At 36.7% G+C, this 16,412-nt stretch overlaps 1 protein-coding gene and 1 non-coding gene across 3 annotated transcripts in view; both read right to left on the reverse strand.

Moving 5' to 3' along the window:
- Bcap29 (B cell receptor associated protein 29) overlaps positions 1 to 16,412 on the reverse strand; it is a 69,539-nt gene that overhangs the window by 23,454 nt on the left and 29,673 nt on the right. The gene's annotated exons all lie outside the window — the stretch shown is intronic.
- Positions 13,782 to 13,902, reverse strand: LOC115069958. The gene has a single exon (XR_003849189.1). It is a non-coding gene; the product is annotated as a small nucleolar RNA U109 (small nucleolar RNA).

A 16,412-nucleotide genomic window follows, 5' to 3' on the forward strand; every position in this document is an offset into this window, starting at 1 on the left:
TATAAAATGTTATTTAGACAATTATTTCTCATTGATGATTTTGTTTCTAAGCAGAAAGTGCTGCTGCTCAGATGTAAGACTTCATTATCTTGGTCTCCAATACTGTAGTGCCCACCTGTAGCTAAGTGAGACAACCCACTATATTGTTCTAAAATGATGACTAAATTTGTTTTCTCCCTCTATCCAGAAGCCTTTGAGAGGGAACTGACACTGATTCTAGACACTCCAAAAACTATCAAAGTGCCTGAAAACAAATCCTGAGTCCATCACTCTTGAGTCCAACCTTGGAAGACAAAAGAAAAATGAGGAGGAACCCAATAGAGGGATGCTTATGGAAGCCCTTGTCAAGAAAATCCAATGGACTCTGACATTAACATTTAAAATTTGCTCTGTTCTGACTTTTTTCTAGTTCCCTGTCTAGAACTTGTAATGCTAATTACTCTTGCCTTTACTTCTCCTTCACATCTCCTAGGCACCAGTTAAGGACTTTCTTTTCCTCCTACAGATAAGTGTTATGCAAGTTAGGAGTCCTTTACACAGACCCACTGAAGGGGTCTCACCCTGCATCTCTGTTCAGCATGGAAGAAGCCAGAGGGGTCGGCGTCCCTATTCCCTATTGGTAATCTGGGTAACCCCTTCAGAGGATGGCGTGATAAGAACAGGAGGTAGGAAGTGGCTAGGCAGTTAGGGTAAAAACCGGTTCATATTAAAAAAAAAAAAAAAGAAAAGAAAGACCCAAAATGAAGCCAGTTTCTTGGCTGAAAGTCAAAACGTCCTTGGGCCTCTTAGCAACATATTCTGTTCCGAAGGCCAAAAATATCAAAAGTATTTCGGAGCTCTTATCTAACCCCTAAAAGATTTTAGGGTTACCTCTTCAGAGAGGGAAATGTTAGCGTAGCAACCCGCCCCCCATAAGAAAGAGTGAGTACACAAAGTTGTCAGAAAAAAGTGATGGGAAGATATAGCAGGAGTTGGAGGGGAGGGAGTGGGCATGGATTTGATCAAAACACATTATATACATGTATGAAATTCTCAATAATTTTTTTTAAATGAAGAGAGTCAAACAAGATGGAAAAGGAGCAAATGAAGAAAAATACTGTCAACTTTGTTCTGAAGAAAATACCACATTGCATAAGTAGTCTAGAGAGAGAGGAGGTGGTATAACTGACCAATGGTGTTTATTTCATACATCCTTACCTACTCTAACTCCAGACCAGGTTGGCTTAATCTCACAGAGATCTACTTGCCTTTGCTTCCCAAGTGCTGGGATTAAAGGCCTGTACGACCATGCCTAGCAATTTCAACTCCTTTAAAAATTTTTTTTTAATTATTTTTATTTTATGTGTATGAGTGTATTGCCTGCATGTGTATAAGTGTACCTGTGTCATGCAATGCCCATGAAGGTCAGAAGAGGGCATTGGATTTCCCTGGAACTGAATTCCAACTCCTTTTAACTATGCACTTTTCATGCACCCTGTTCCTTTCAGCCATTTCAAAATGTCTTTTAAAGATCTCAAGAGAATTTCATTTTTATAATTATATATAGCATTTTATACTATAAGAAGCATTTAGATCAACAGTAATGCTTAACATTAGTTATATACAACACAAATAGTTACCTCTTGCAATTCAAAGACTCTTCACAACTAATTAAATCTTAAGCATCAAATAACCAGAAGTGGAACAATGACCAAGAAAAATCTCTCATGATTCTTCTCAGTGTAATCCTCAATTGTGTGTGTCAGCGTTCAGCATTCAGACTTCTTCCATCTCTTCAGTACTGTTGTTACATTCCTAACAACTGTCTGATTTAGCTAATAGCTGTATGGGTGCAGGATGGCTTAGATTCTATTTTGAGACGGCCTTTCTTCTGAGTCTCAAACTCTTATTTTCAAGTCTTTTTTGGAAACTGACTAGACTATCCAGATGGTCCTTCAAACTCAGCATATTTATAACTGAAGTTATTATTTCCGGCTACTCTCACGCCCAGAAAAATAAAGTACTCCACTCATCTTCTGTCCTCATCTTTGTTAAAAGCATAATCTGGTCAGCCGAACCAGAAATCTAGTCTTCTTAAATGTCTACTCTACCTCATACCGAGTCTTATTGATTCTGTCTCCTACAGATCTCTGAAGATGAAATTCTGTATCCCCAGGAACATAGAAAAGATTCCAAAAGTTACCTGAAGGCAAAACAAAACAAGGATTAAGGGTGTAGCTTGGTGGTAAGAGCAAGTGCCTAGCATGCAGAGGTCTTGGATTTGATCTGCAGAATCACAAAACATAACATAAAGTCCTCACAAAACAGCAACAAAAGAAAAATCAATAACAACAATAACAACAACAAAAATAGACATATAAAAATGGCTCAGGAACAAAATGATTCTGGCAACAGTCAACAAAACAAAGGGTAGAGATACTGAGCAACAACTTCAAAATTCACAGATTAACTAGTTTATAACAAAGAGTGATGTGAAAGCAGTGTCACTCAAGGCTTTAAATTATTTATCCCTTACCTATTTTCTTTCTGCAGAGTGCTACTGCATGATGTGCTCTACCAAAGGTGAATAAACAAAAAATAAAAAAGGTAGAATCCAAGATGGTTAAGGGAACCCCCATAATGATGATGAACAGATTCTTGTTATAATAAGAACCCTAATTTGTATTACACTGTATTATCATAAAGAATAAAAGTTAGGTAAAGAGTTGGTTGAGTCCTTATCTTTCATAGGAAAAGTCAAAAAATAATTCCACACTGAAAGATCAAGAAATAGCTACCAGGGCTGGAGAGATAGCTCAGAGGTTAAGAACACCTGGCTGCTCTTGCAGGGGACCACGGTTTGAGTCCCAGCACCCACATGGTGGATAATAACCTTTTGTAACTCCAGTTTCAGGGGATCTGACCCCCGAGGGCATTGTACAACATGGCTGCACTTACACACATGCAGGCAATACACTCATACACCTAAAATAAAAATAACAAAAAGAAATAACTAATCATTATATTAAAAAATATGGAGCCAGGTATGGTGTGACCTTAAATTCCAGCAATTAGGAGACAGATGCAGGTGTATCTCTGTGAGACCAAGACCAGCCTGGTCTACCTAGTGAATTCCAGGCTAGCTGCTGTTACAGTAACACCCTGTCTCAAAAAAAAAAAAAAAAAAAGTCCCTGGTTCCCAAGAAGCTGGACAGACCTGCCCAGTCAGGACTCTGCATCCAAGCTATATAATCAATATAAACAGAACCAAAATTAAGTTAAACAAAAGCAGAGTAGAAGTTCCTACTGGACACATAACCAACAAAGAACATCTATATGCCTAAATGGCAGTGCAAAAACACAAATAATATGAAAAACGAAGAGAATATGTCCCCAACAAAATCACTAGTCCTAAGGAACCACCCTGTGGAACACCAGGATGCAGGATTTAAAAGAACAATCACAAACATGATCAAAGAACTTTAAGAAAACACAAACAACTCAAAGAAGACAGGCATAAACTTGTGATGGAAGCCCAAGAATATACAAATTATGTAGCTTAATACAATATCATAAAAAATTCATGTCTTAAAAAGTAAATTCACAAAAGAGATAGAAATACTGACAAAAACCCAAATGGAAATGAACATGAGATTGAAAAACTAAATAAAGCAATTTGAAACAACAGGACAAAGTCCCACAAGTTCAATGAATGAAATGGAAAACAGAATATCAAGACTGGAAGACAAAGTTGAAGATCTGGAGTATGCTGAAGCAAGGACTATGTAAAATTAAAAAAACACACAGGAATGGAATACTCAGGAAATGTGGGACACCATGAAAAGACCAAATCTATGAATTATAGGCATACATGAAGGAGAATCTCAGTCCAATGGCATTGAACAGATCTTCAACAGGATTATAGAAGAAAACCCCTAAATTAATGAAAGACTTACCTATAGAGATTCAAGAAGCACATAAGACACCAATTAAACATGACCAGACAGAAACTCCCCATAGCCTATCATAGTATAAAAACATTAAATGTATAGAACAAAGAGAGGATACTGAAAGCTGATGGAGAAAAATAAGTTACACATAAAGGAAAACCCATCAGAATTACAGCTGACTTCTCAATACAAACTATGAAAGCCAGAAGAACCTGGACCAAAGTATTCCCAATTCTAAATGACCACACATGCCAACCCCGAATACTTTATCCAGCAAAGCTATCTATCATGGTTGAAGGGGAATGTTAAATTTTTCATGATATGAATAGGCTAAAAGAATTCATGGTCACAAAACCAGCCCTGCAGAGGGTTTGAAGCAATACAAAGAACAGAAGAAAGGAATAAGTATACCCAAGAGACAACAAAAAGAAAACAAAGAAAGGTATAATAATGGAAACAAATAAGAGGGCCACAAACACAAATTAAAAAGACAGTATCCAAGTCACATCTTTCAATCATAACACTAAGTATCAATGGTCTCAACTCCCCTATCAAAAGACATAGGCTAGTGGAATGGATTAAGAAAGAAAACTCATCTTTTTGTTGTCTTCAAGAAACTCATTGTACCTTCAAGGACAGAAACTGCCATAGGGTGAAAGGATGGAAAAAATATTCCAAGCAAATGGTGTTGCAATTCCAATATCTGACAAAACAGACTTCTAATTAAAACTAATCAGAAGAGATAAAGAGGGTTAACTTTATTCTAATCAAAGGAACAATTGACGAAGAAGATATTACAATGATGAACATATATGTACTAAACTCTGGAGCACCCAATTTCATAAAAACAGCACTCCAGGACTATAAAACAGAGATTAACCCCAACTCAGTAATAGTAGGTGACTTTAATACCCTACTATCTTTAATAGACAGGTCAATTGGACAAAGAATAAACAGAGAGACATCTGAATTAAATGACATATTACATGAAATGGACCTAATAGACATATATAGAATATTCCACCCAAGCACCAAAGAATACACTTTCTACTGAGCAGCCCATGTAAGTTTTCTAAAATTGACCACATTCTGGGACACAAAACAAATCTCAACAAATACAAAAAGTTGAAATATTCCATGCATTCTATCAGGCCACAGTGCAATAAAACTTATAATAATCAATAGCAGAAGAAGCTCTAGTAACTACACAAACTCATGGAGAGTAAACAACACACTCCTGAATAATGAATGGGTCAAAGAAGTATTCCTGGAACTAAATGAAAATGAAAATATAACAAAACAAAACCCCTGGGACACCATAAAAGCAGTCCTAAGAGGAAGTTTATAGCTCTTAGTGCCTACATTAAAAAATCAGAAAGAGCATATGTAAATAACTTGATGGTACAACTCAAGACTCTGAAAAGGAAGAACAAACCAACCCCAAACCTAGTAGATGAGAAGAAATGACAAAAATCAGAGGAGAAATCAATAAAGAGAAACAAAGAAAACAATACAAATAAGTCAATGAATCTACGAGTTGGTTTTTTGAAAGGTTAAACAAGATATACAAATCCTTAGCACAGTTTACCAAAAGAAAGAGCAAATCTGAATCAACAAAATCAGAGATGAAGGGGGAAACACTGCAACAGACACCAAAAAAAAAAAAAAATCCAGAACATTGTAAGAGAATATTCAAAAAATCTATTCTCCATTCAAGTCAAAAAACCTAAAAGAAATGGATGAATTTCTTTTATGAATCATGAAACTATCAAAATTAAACCAAGAAGAGATCAACTGCTTAAACAAACCTATAACAAATAAGGAAATTGAAACAGTAATACTAAACCTCCCTACTAAAAAAAGCCCAGGCCCAGATGAATTCACATCAGAATTCTACCAGACTTTCAAAGATGATCTACAACCAATACTGCTTAAATTATCAAGAAAGATAGAAACTGAGGGAGAACTCCCAAACCCCTTCTATGAAGCCAGTGTCACTCTAATTCCAAAACCAGGTAAAGATACAACAACAAAAAAGAAAACTATAGACCCATATCCTTAATGAACATAGATGCAAAGATACTTAACAAAATGCTCACAAACCACATATAGACACATATTAAAAAGATCATCCACCATGATCAAGTTGGCTTTATTCTAGAGATGCAGGGAGGGTTCAATATATGTAAGTGAATAAATATAATAAAACATATAAATAGACTTAAAGACAAAAACCACATGGTCATCTCAACAAACACAGAAAAGCCCTTTGACAAAATACAACATGCATTCATGTTAAAAGTTCTAGAAGGAATTGGTCTGGAGGGAACATATCTCAACATAATTAAAGCTATATACAACAAATCCATAGCCAACATCATTCTAAGTGGAGAAAAACTGGAAGCATTCCTATTAAAATCAGGAACCAGACAGGGCTGTCCACTAACTCCACTCCTTTTCAATATAGTGTTCGAAACTCTTGTAAGAGCAACAAGACAAGAGAAGTTAATTAAAGGAGTACTAATTGGAAAAAAGGAAGTCAAATTATCTCTATTTGCAGATGACATAATAGTATATGTAAGAAATCCCAAAACTTCCACTAGAAAACTGTTAGAAACGATTAATACTTTCATCATTGCCATTGTGAAGAGGCAGGTTACAAAATCAACTTACAAAATCAGTAGCCTGTATATATACCAATAACAAGCAACTAGAAAAAGCATTCAAGAAGCCCTCCCCTTCACAATAGCCTTAAAAAATATTTAGGAATTGGGGTTAGAGAGATGGCTCAGTGGTTAAGAGCACTGACTACTCGTACAGAGGACCCAGGTTTGATTCCCAGCACCCACATGGTGTCTAACAACCATCTGTATCTCCAGTTCCAGGGGAATTTGATGCCTTCTGACTTCCCTGGACATTTCATGACATGGGTTCACTTACATACATGCAGGCAATACACTCATACACATAAATAAATGTAAATAAAATATTAGAAAAATATTTAGGAATAAACCTAACCAAAGGCATTAAAGATCTTTACAACGAAAATTTCAAATATCTAAAGAAAGAGATAGAGGAAGACACTAGGACATGGGAAGACCTACCATGCTCATGGATTGGTAGAATTAATATTGTGAAAATGACCATCTTACCCAAAGCAATTTATAGATTCAATGCAATGACAATCAAAATACAACCTTTTAAAAAAATTTTTATTTATTTTTATTTTATGTGTATGTGTGTATTGCCTGCATGTAGGTAAGTGCACCTGTGTCATGCAATGCCTGCAGAGGTCAGAAGAGGATGTCGGATCCCCTGGGACTGGAGTTACGGACAGTTGTTAGCTGCCATGTGTGTGCTGGGGTGCAAACCCGGGTCTTCTGCAAGAACAACCAGTGTTCTTAACCAATGAACCATCTCTCTAGCCCCCACCCACAACCTTTTTCACAGAGATTGAAAAAAATCATCCTAAAATTCATATGGAATGACTCAGGGAGAGTCAAAACAATCTTGGGAAAAAAGAACAATGCTAGGGGAATCACCATACCAGATCTCATAGATTATATTACAGAGCTACAGCCATAAAAACCACATGATACTGGCATAAAAATAGACACATAGGTGAATGGAAAAAAACAGAGGACCTAAACATGAGTACATAAAATTTCGGCCACCTGATATTTGACAAAGGTGCTAAAAACACACAATGGAGGAAAGACAGTATCTTCAACAACTGATGCTGGCAAAACTGGATCTCCACTGGCAGAAGAATGAAATTGGACCCTTATCTTTTACCATGCACAAAGTTCAACTCCAAATGGATCAAAGACCTCAATATAAAACCTGAAACTCAGATACTTCCACAAGAGAACATAGGCAGTACCCTCCAAGATATAGGTGTAGGAAAGGATTTTCTAAATCGGACACCAGCTGCTCATGCATTAAAGTCAACAATCAGTAAGTGGGACCTCATTAAACTACAAAGCCTCTGTACAGCAAAGGAACAACCAAGGAAGGGAAAACGAAATCTACCGAGTGGGAGAAAGTCTTTATCAGCTACACATCTGACAGAGGATTAATACCCAGAATATACAAAGAATTCAAAAAACCAAGAAACAAGAACATAAATGACCCAATAAAAAGATGGGCTATAGTAGACCTGAACAGAGAGTTCTCAAACAAAGAAATAAAAATGGCTAAGAAGCACTTTAAAAAGTGTTCAACATCCTTAGTAATTAGAGAAATATAGACAAAAAACACTTTAAGATTTTGTCTTGCACCCCAGTCAGACTGGGTCAGATCAAGAGAACAACAGACTCCAAATGCTGGAGAGGATATCAAGAAAGTGGAATGCTCATTCACTACTGGTGCGAATGCTGGTGAGAATGGTCCAGGAAACTCCCCCAAATAACACAGGCTATTGCCAAAGGTGATGGTTTGAATGAAAATGTTCCCCCACAGGCTCCAAGTATTTGGACATGTTGTCCCCAGTTGGTGGAGCTGTTTGGGGAGTTCTTAGAAGGTGTGACCATACTGGAGGAAGTACTTCACTGGGAGTGGGTTTAGAGAGTCTTTAAGCCTTGCCAGATCTAAAGTCACTTTCTTGCTTCCTGTGCCTGCCTGAAGATGTGAGAACTTAGCTTCCACTCCCTTTCCAGCCACCTCTGCCACCATGCCTCCCCGCCATGATGGATTCTTGTCCCTTGGAACCAAAAGCTAAATAAACTCTTCCTTTTTTATAAGTTCCCTTGGTCATGGTGCTTCTATCACAGCAACAGTTAAAAGTAACTAATACACCCACCTCTTGGGTATCTCCCAGAACTAGTAGATAAGACCCTACTGCTGAAGACAGGCCATGCTTCGGATATAGGACTTAGAGCAATGGAGTGGGATTTGACCTGGAGGCCTTCTACCGGAAGTAATGCTAGATGATAATATGCAAACTGTCAAGGGAGGAAAAACAATCAATGGTCCATCCCAGCCCTAAACCCTAATCACCATAACGAATGCAAGGCAAACTACCTCTATTGGTGCAGTAGTGACACTATTATCTGGGGGGCAATCAACAGCTATCTAATTGGACTCAAAGCCTTCTCAATGGGAGTGAACTCATGGCTGGCACTGCAAACTCCGCCAAATACACATGGTAGGCAAGGACACAGATCCTAAAGAAAACCCTATTCTCTTTCATATCTCTAGACAAATGAAATTTTTTATCATATGCTAAATATGGATCCTTATATTTACAGACAAGGTACCACACACCTTTCATCAAAGAAGCTCCTTTTTGCAATAGATGGAGGCGACTGCAGAATTCTATAACTGCTCAGACAGAAAATATACGTCAGAGAGATGCCAAGAACTAGGTGACACATCTGCAGGTGAACCTCTACACCTAAGGCTCATGGAACATAGTGGAACAAGGGGTAGAGAGAAAACTAATGTAGCCCTCAACTCTTACCAGTAAAGATTCCTTATAAAACAGAGTGTGATGCACACAGAAGGCCACAACTGGCAAAGTTTTAAAGAATAAGAGACTGCAGAGCATGTGTCCCTGGACAGGACTCCTATATTGAACCTTACCCACTCACTGATCAGGGACCATTGGGGAAGAAGGGGTGGAACGTGTAAGAGCTATGGCTGCGTTCATGAACACTGGGCTTTCAGGCCACTGGAAGCTTGCACATGTGAACTTGTGGCAATGGTGGCATGGAGCATAGGACCCATGCCAACTCAATTACACAAGGGCCCAGAGGGGAGGAGAGAAATGTATGGTGGGCCAGCCCTAGACTGAGAACTATTGGAGACTGATTGATTGATGCTGGATGATGTCTAGTAGGGTTGGCTATAGACTCTGGTGGACGAATTTACACTGAAGGACATCTAGGTACAAATGCTTGACTGGATAGGACTTAAGGTGTATGATGGAATACATGAGGTGTGGGTACATGGATGGGGGAAGGGGCCTAAATTTGATTAAGAACAGATGTACAAAATTACAAAAGCTCAATAAAAAATGGAAGATACAGAGGCAACTATCAGTAAGTAATGGTCCAATGAGTTTAATGTACTTGCTTCTAGGGCCTCAGGAGACTGCTGTTTTTCACTGTGAATTTTATTACTAATTAACTTTTAAATTTAGGTATATGAAAAACCTGAACAAATTAAAAGTTAGGGGAAAAAGTCTGAAAAAAATTAGATGCTTTAAGTGAATGCTCTCTTTTATGTGGCATCACACACCTCCATGTATGCTGGGTAGTATGTTCATGTATGTTTTTTTTTCTCTATTTCTGTATGCAAATAATCTAAGAGCTAAAATGGCTGAAAGAGATCCTGTCTCACTTTTCATTTCCCCAATATAATAATAAAAGAACATGTGGATTATTTTCTCAAATCACGTATCCTCTCTTGTGAATGTTAATTATTCCATTTCAATGGATCTAGAAGATGTTCTAAACAAACAATCATATTGTAATGAGAAGTGGTTGTGTTTACTGGCTGGCACATGCCCTCTTCTTTCTCTTAATGCTCCACCCAAGAGAGTTCAACATTTAGTATTTGAGAGCTAAGAGGTGGATCAAACATGCTAGGTCCTGTCCTAATGATTGCATGAAACATCTTTCTGAAGTGAAGAATATTATTTCATTAGCCACTTGCTGAATTTAAATGATAGAGAAGGAAAGTCACTGTAGAGTTTTCTATCATGAAAAATAAATACCACCTAAAAGTCAAAAAGCCAACAGTGAAGAATGTTCTCAATAGTCATTTTTGCTTAATTACTATTTGGAGCTATATAAAAGGCATTGCAGTTCAGTCTGTTTCCTAATTTTACAGGAGGGAAAACCATTGCCTAAAAAAATTCAATGGCTTGACAGAAATTAACCCAGTGCTTTCTCCCAGCTTTCCAAGGTTACATAACTTGTAGTATGTAGGGTCTACCCTTTATGAGAAGTTGGAAATGGAGTCAATTAATTAGATATTGTAAGCCCCCCCCCCCCAAAGGCTGCTTCAGACTACCAGGGTACTTTGGAAACACACACACATACACACCAAGAAAACCTACCCATAAAACTTCTTACTTTTTCACTGTACAAATAAATGCACTATAGAAAATAATCTGAACTAAAAAAGAAGTTATTCATTATATATGCAAAAGCTAATCATATATTAATGATTCAACGTATTTTTTCCTAAGTGTTTTAGCTTATTTCTGTATCTCATTTTGCAATTAAAAATAAACCTTCTGGAAGTTGATATATTTACTATAAAAACATTTACCACAAAGGCTTTTAAAATGTGGATATCTAGGGAATAAGGCAGTAGGAAAGAATATCAAAGTCCTCAAATCAATCAACCTCTGATTTCTTAGGGGACTCAACACTCTATTTCTCCCATTCTCTAATTCCTAGGATGACAGATCAATGAACAGACCTGTCTTAAAGAGGAATGCCATTGCATTCATTTTTCTGCAATCTTAAGATTATCAAAACATTTAAAGAATTGTGTTCCTTAGATTACATCCATATCTCTTAGAACATTTCTTTATTCAGCATGCATTTGGCACTCTTCACTCATGATGTTTTTGGTATACTAACTCATTGTACAGAAGAGGAAATGAAACAGTTATTTTATATACGTATATTTGTTCTACCCATCTGGACTATAAACTCTTCATGAAATAGTTTGCCTTCTCTCGTTTAACTCCCTCTATAAAAAGCTTTTCTTTGAGATAGATATCAATTTTAGTTGCTAGCACTGTCAATTACATATTAGAGTATTTTTGAATTGCTGTTTTAAGTTAATTCCTTCTCCATAGTTATTTCTCCTAGTCATTTGAAGACATTTAAAATAGACATTGGGAACAGCTAAAAAGCTCACAGAAAAGGAAAACATAACTGAATGGGACTGTAAAAAGGAACCAAACAGAATAAAATATTATTATATATTTGTCCCAAGAAAGTAATTTTACAGAAAGCAAGACTCATTTCATGATTTGACAATAACATCGGCTATATGTGAATATAATATTGAGATGGATTAATAAATGCACTGTTTGCCTAACTAAAAGGGTTGGTTACAGGTTTAATTTGCTTAACAAAACTAATATGGAGGCTGGAGAAGTAACTCAGTTGAGTACTTGCATAGCATGCACAAATTCCAAGGTTTGATCCCAAGAATTGTACGAAGGGTGTGGCAGTATATACCTGTAATACCAGCACCCATGGAGTGGAGATGGGAGGATGAGAAGTTTGAGGTCATGGCTACATAGTGAATTCAAGGCCAGCCTGGCATGGATTAGACCCAATCTCAAAAATATTTAACATACTATAAATGACATACTGCTTACTGCTACACACATTAAAATAAACTCTCTCTGTATATATAATATATATGTACACACACGCGCGCGCGCGCGCACACACACACACACACACACACACACACACACAGGACCTCAAACATGTGAGACAAATGCTCTACCACTAAATTATACTCCCAGTCCTGTAGTATTATTAAGATGAGTTTCTTCCAGCTCATAACTCATAGAAGGATATGTCAAAGAAGCAAAAACTTCCAGATATGTAAACTGAGGGAAAACACCATGTTTTTTTCTTAATCAAATCATAAAAGCTCATTAAAAGGTTAATAAAGAAAAAAATGACTAAACAATACTGATGAACTATTTTCAGGCATTGACAATTTTAAAATAAGATGATGGGTTTGATACAAATTTAGGTGAAAGATAACTAAGTCTGAAGGTATTGTAGCTCATACCTGTAATCCTAGCACTTGTGAGGTCTGAAGCAAACACAAAAAAGAGATAACTGAGTTCATTTTTATGTTTACTACTCAAAATATCCTTAGGTTAGACTTCGAGAACTTATTTTTAGACAGATATATGGTTAATTTCTAGGGAACTGTAAACCTACAGTTTTGGTTTTATATATGAAGCTTAAGACTCAAGAGCAGGAGTTTAGAAGTTTGGGTGTGTAGAGTACAATTATCTTATAATTTTGCTTCTGGTTTTAATTTTAAATTTCTCTTGAAAAGTACCTCAAATAGTTATAGTCCCTGTTCCCTATATTGGTATACTTATAACTAGTGGAAAAAGGGATATTAAAAAACCCTCTACATTTTCAAAGTTGTAAGGTGGTTTATGAAAGTAAATTTTAGTTTTCAATATACGGCAAGGTAAAATAAAAGTATTTATCCAGGAAGATAGTTGAATTAACAGTATTATAAATAGGGTACAAGAATGTTCTGTTCCCTGATCCAAGACTAAGGTCTCTGTTACATGTTGCCAGTACTTAGGTACACATAAATTGTTTTATTCAGTTTATGCTCTATTTATATATACTTTGTTTAGAAAATTCACTTACCATTTGCTTTTTCTTTAAAAGGTATACTTTTTTTTCTTTTTGTCTTATTGAGACAGGGTCTTGCTATGCATCCCAAGCTGGCCTGGAACTCACAATTCTTTCATCCCCAGTCACTAGAGTACTGATATGTCAAGTGAGTACCACCATGCCCAGGCAACAGGTATATTTTTTAAGTGTTAATTATGCTTCATGTTAAATTATTTCCAATGCATAATTTGAAAACTTCTGTAAAATTTGCTGATGAAATAAGGGAAAGAGAATGGAAGAAAAAGGAAGGCAGGAAAGGAGGAAGAGTGAATCAAGGAATTTACCTCACTTATTCATTGTTTTTGAGACAAGGTCTCTTGTAGGCCAGGCTGGCCTTGAACTCACTGTGTAGCCAAGGATAACTTTGAACTTCTGATCCTCCTGCCTCCATCCCCAGAATGCTAGGATTACAGGCATACACCTTTTACCCTCAGATCTTCCTTTTGTTTGTAGAAGACACACACTACGATATAACCTTTGCTCTAAGATTGGCAGCCCTAAATATTGCATGTTATAGACTTATTCCTGTTCCTAAAGGAATGAGGGACAGATACTGCTTTGTGGAATTCAACCATTATTTAAGTCCCATCCACTTTTACTATTGCTTAGATGCATGCAATGTTTGGGTGCTGCATGTTTCCTCTAGCTATAAGAAGAAACAATGGGGTAGTAGTATTTAGTTATGAGAACAAGTGCATCTAATTATTCTGGGAGAATCATTAGGTTTTCTACAACATACAGGTCTATTTCTATTAGGAAAGTTTGTAAACTTTGTAAATTCCTTAATGCTTAGGGTCTCATTTTGCATGGCAATGCCCTTTTCCAATTACTCAACACACTGGGATACATTGTTAAATGGATTATTGAAGTGACAGACCAGGTCCTTACACCTGACGAAGTAGTCTTGAGTATAAATTAGGAGCCCTGGGATATGTATGCTCTCCTTTAATCTCTGGGGTGATATTACTACACTGAATCACAGAAATAGCGAACTAAAAGGTCAAAATATGAGTCAGTAATTAAAAATTGATGGAGAGATTTCTACTATTGATAAAGTGTTTTTAGTAGCTGCTTTCAAACTGCTACTTTTCCAATTTGGAGTTAATATTAGCTTAAATAAAACTTCATACTAGCCCTTTATTCCCACTAACATACTTTGAAGAAAATGTTTAACTTTAATCATATAAACACCAAAGATTATAAATGACATTGTCCTTATCTGAAAATCTAAAAAATCATTCTGAAAATTTCCTAAGTAATGCCATGTTAATACTTCCAATTTCTAGAAATAAATGAGTATTTTATGATAACTGTGTGTAAAGTACTATACTGTTAAATTAATACAAAACTTTCACTATTAATTGATACATTTCTGCATGAATTTGAGAACATAAAGAAATATGGTCTCTGGAAATAGACCTTTTGAGCTTCTCAAGGTCATTAAGAATATTACCTAAACATGAACAAAGATATGGAATTTTGAAGGTAATATCATTAAAGAAGAGATGTCAGCTAAAAAAAAAAAAAAGAAAGAAAAAGAATATTACCTAAAAAACAAAACAAAACAAAACAAAACAAAAACCAACTGGGTAAATGAAATGTGTTCATAAAAATATTACCTTGCAGGAAAACCAAAACATGACATACTCAAACAGGTGAAATCTGCTTTTATCTCAATATTATTTGCTTTAAATCAGCTGTGCCGTCTACATTTTAAACACAGAGGCTAGCACATCTTATCAGTTTATAAACATGTTGCGTATATTAAAGAGCTCACTTTCTCAAAACATTCAATTTGAGGGGTGAGACAATGTGAGAGATAAACAATGCCTAGCTAGTTTTGAAAACCAGAGGGCACCATATTACTTCTACAACCTACTGACAAATTATACATAGGAGATCAAGAAATATATGCCTAGGTAAGTTTTATCTGACAACAATTGGTCTTTGCCCAAGATTTATCTACATGACACACTGTAATTAAAAGTTCCAGACTGATGGAACTAACCTTCTTGAATGTTTAACAGACATGCTTTGAGGCCTATACTAATTTTGTCAGAGGGACATAAAGGACAGTTTTTGCTCCTTGCCCTCCTAGGTCAACTAAGTTCTAGGGGCACTATGAGCATCTCTCAAAAGGAGACCCCACCAGATGGACTTGAACCAGTGTCCAGTCTACAAAGAGGCAGGTAAACACAGAGGAATCATTTCTTCCATGCTTCCAAGAGAAGCCAACCATGGTCAAGCAGGACCTTTGACTTATCTTCACATAGGCAGAACTGGTAAAAGAAAGGAGCCAGGGGCTCCTCCCAAGCTCATGTGACCCCTCAGGAACGATCCTCAAATGACCTTAGGAGTAAAAATAAATTGGTTTATCTGGGCCAACTGTATGGCCTTAAACACCCAAAAGGAAAGTGTAACCAAAGATTAAAGGGGCCAATATAATTTAAGAGTCCATATGCATAGCTAAAAGTTACATAACAAGCTACAATGCCAGATAGGAGATACCTTCTTTTGAGTTGTGGGCCAGGGTGGCCAAAGAGACTCCCAGATTGTAACCCAGCATAGAACTGGGAAAAGGAACAGCAGACACCAATCTTATCTAAAGGAATATTGACAACTGATTGCTGCTAGATGAGGAACAGCTGACCCTCCTGAAACAAAGACCTCTAGATAGGCTGACTAGATTCACCAGAAGGGTGAGTAGTAGGGAATGGCTGGGGGTGCTGACAACACAGCAGACAGCAGCAGGGATATCAGAATATAAGGGCTCTCTCTAGTGGGGGGAGGGAGGCTATGAGAGGGCGCCATATGGGAAGTGGGTGTAATAGTTGAGTAGGATGTTTTGAGATGTTCTTTGTTATATACACACACCAAAAAAACAACAAATTTTTAAAAAATGTATTATATTTGAGGAGGAAGAATGGAAATTCATGTCATGCTAATTAGTAGAGGTGATAAACAATACCACTGAAATCTACCCAATGACTTTACAGACATACACAAGTGCCAAGGATCCAAGTGCAACTGCTTATGATTAGTAATAATCAGATACATCCAGATTAGAGGTGCAAGC

The sequence above is a fragment of the Nannospalax galili genome, unplaced genomic scaffold, assembly GCF_000622305.1.
Source record: "Nannospalax galili isolate Female #2095 unplaced genomic scaffold, S.galili_v1.0 scaffold312, whole genome shotgun sequence".
Classification (NCBI taxonomy): domain Eukaryota; kingdom Metazoa; phylum Chordata; class Mammalia; order Rodentia; family Spalacidae; genus Nannospalax; species Nannospalax galili.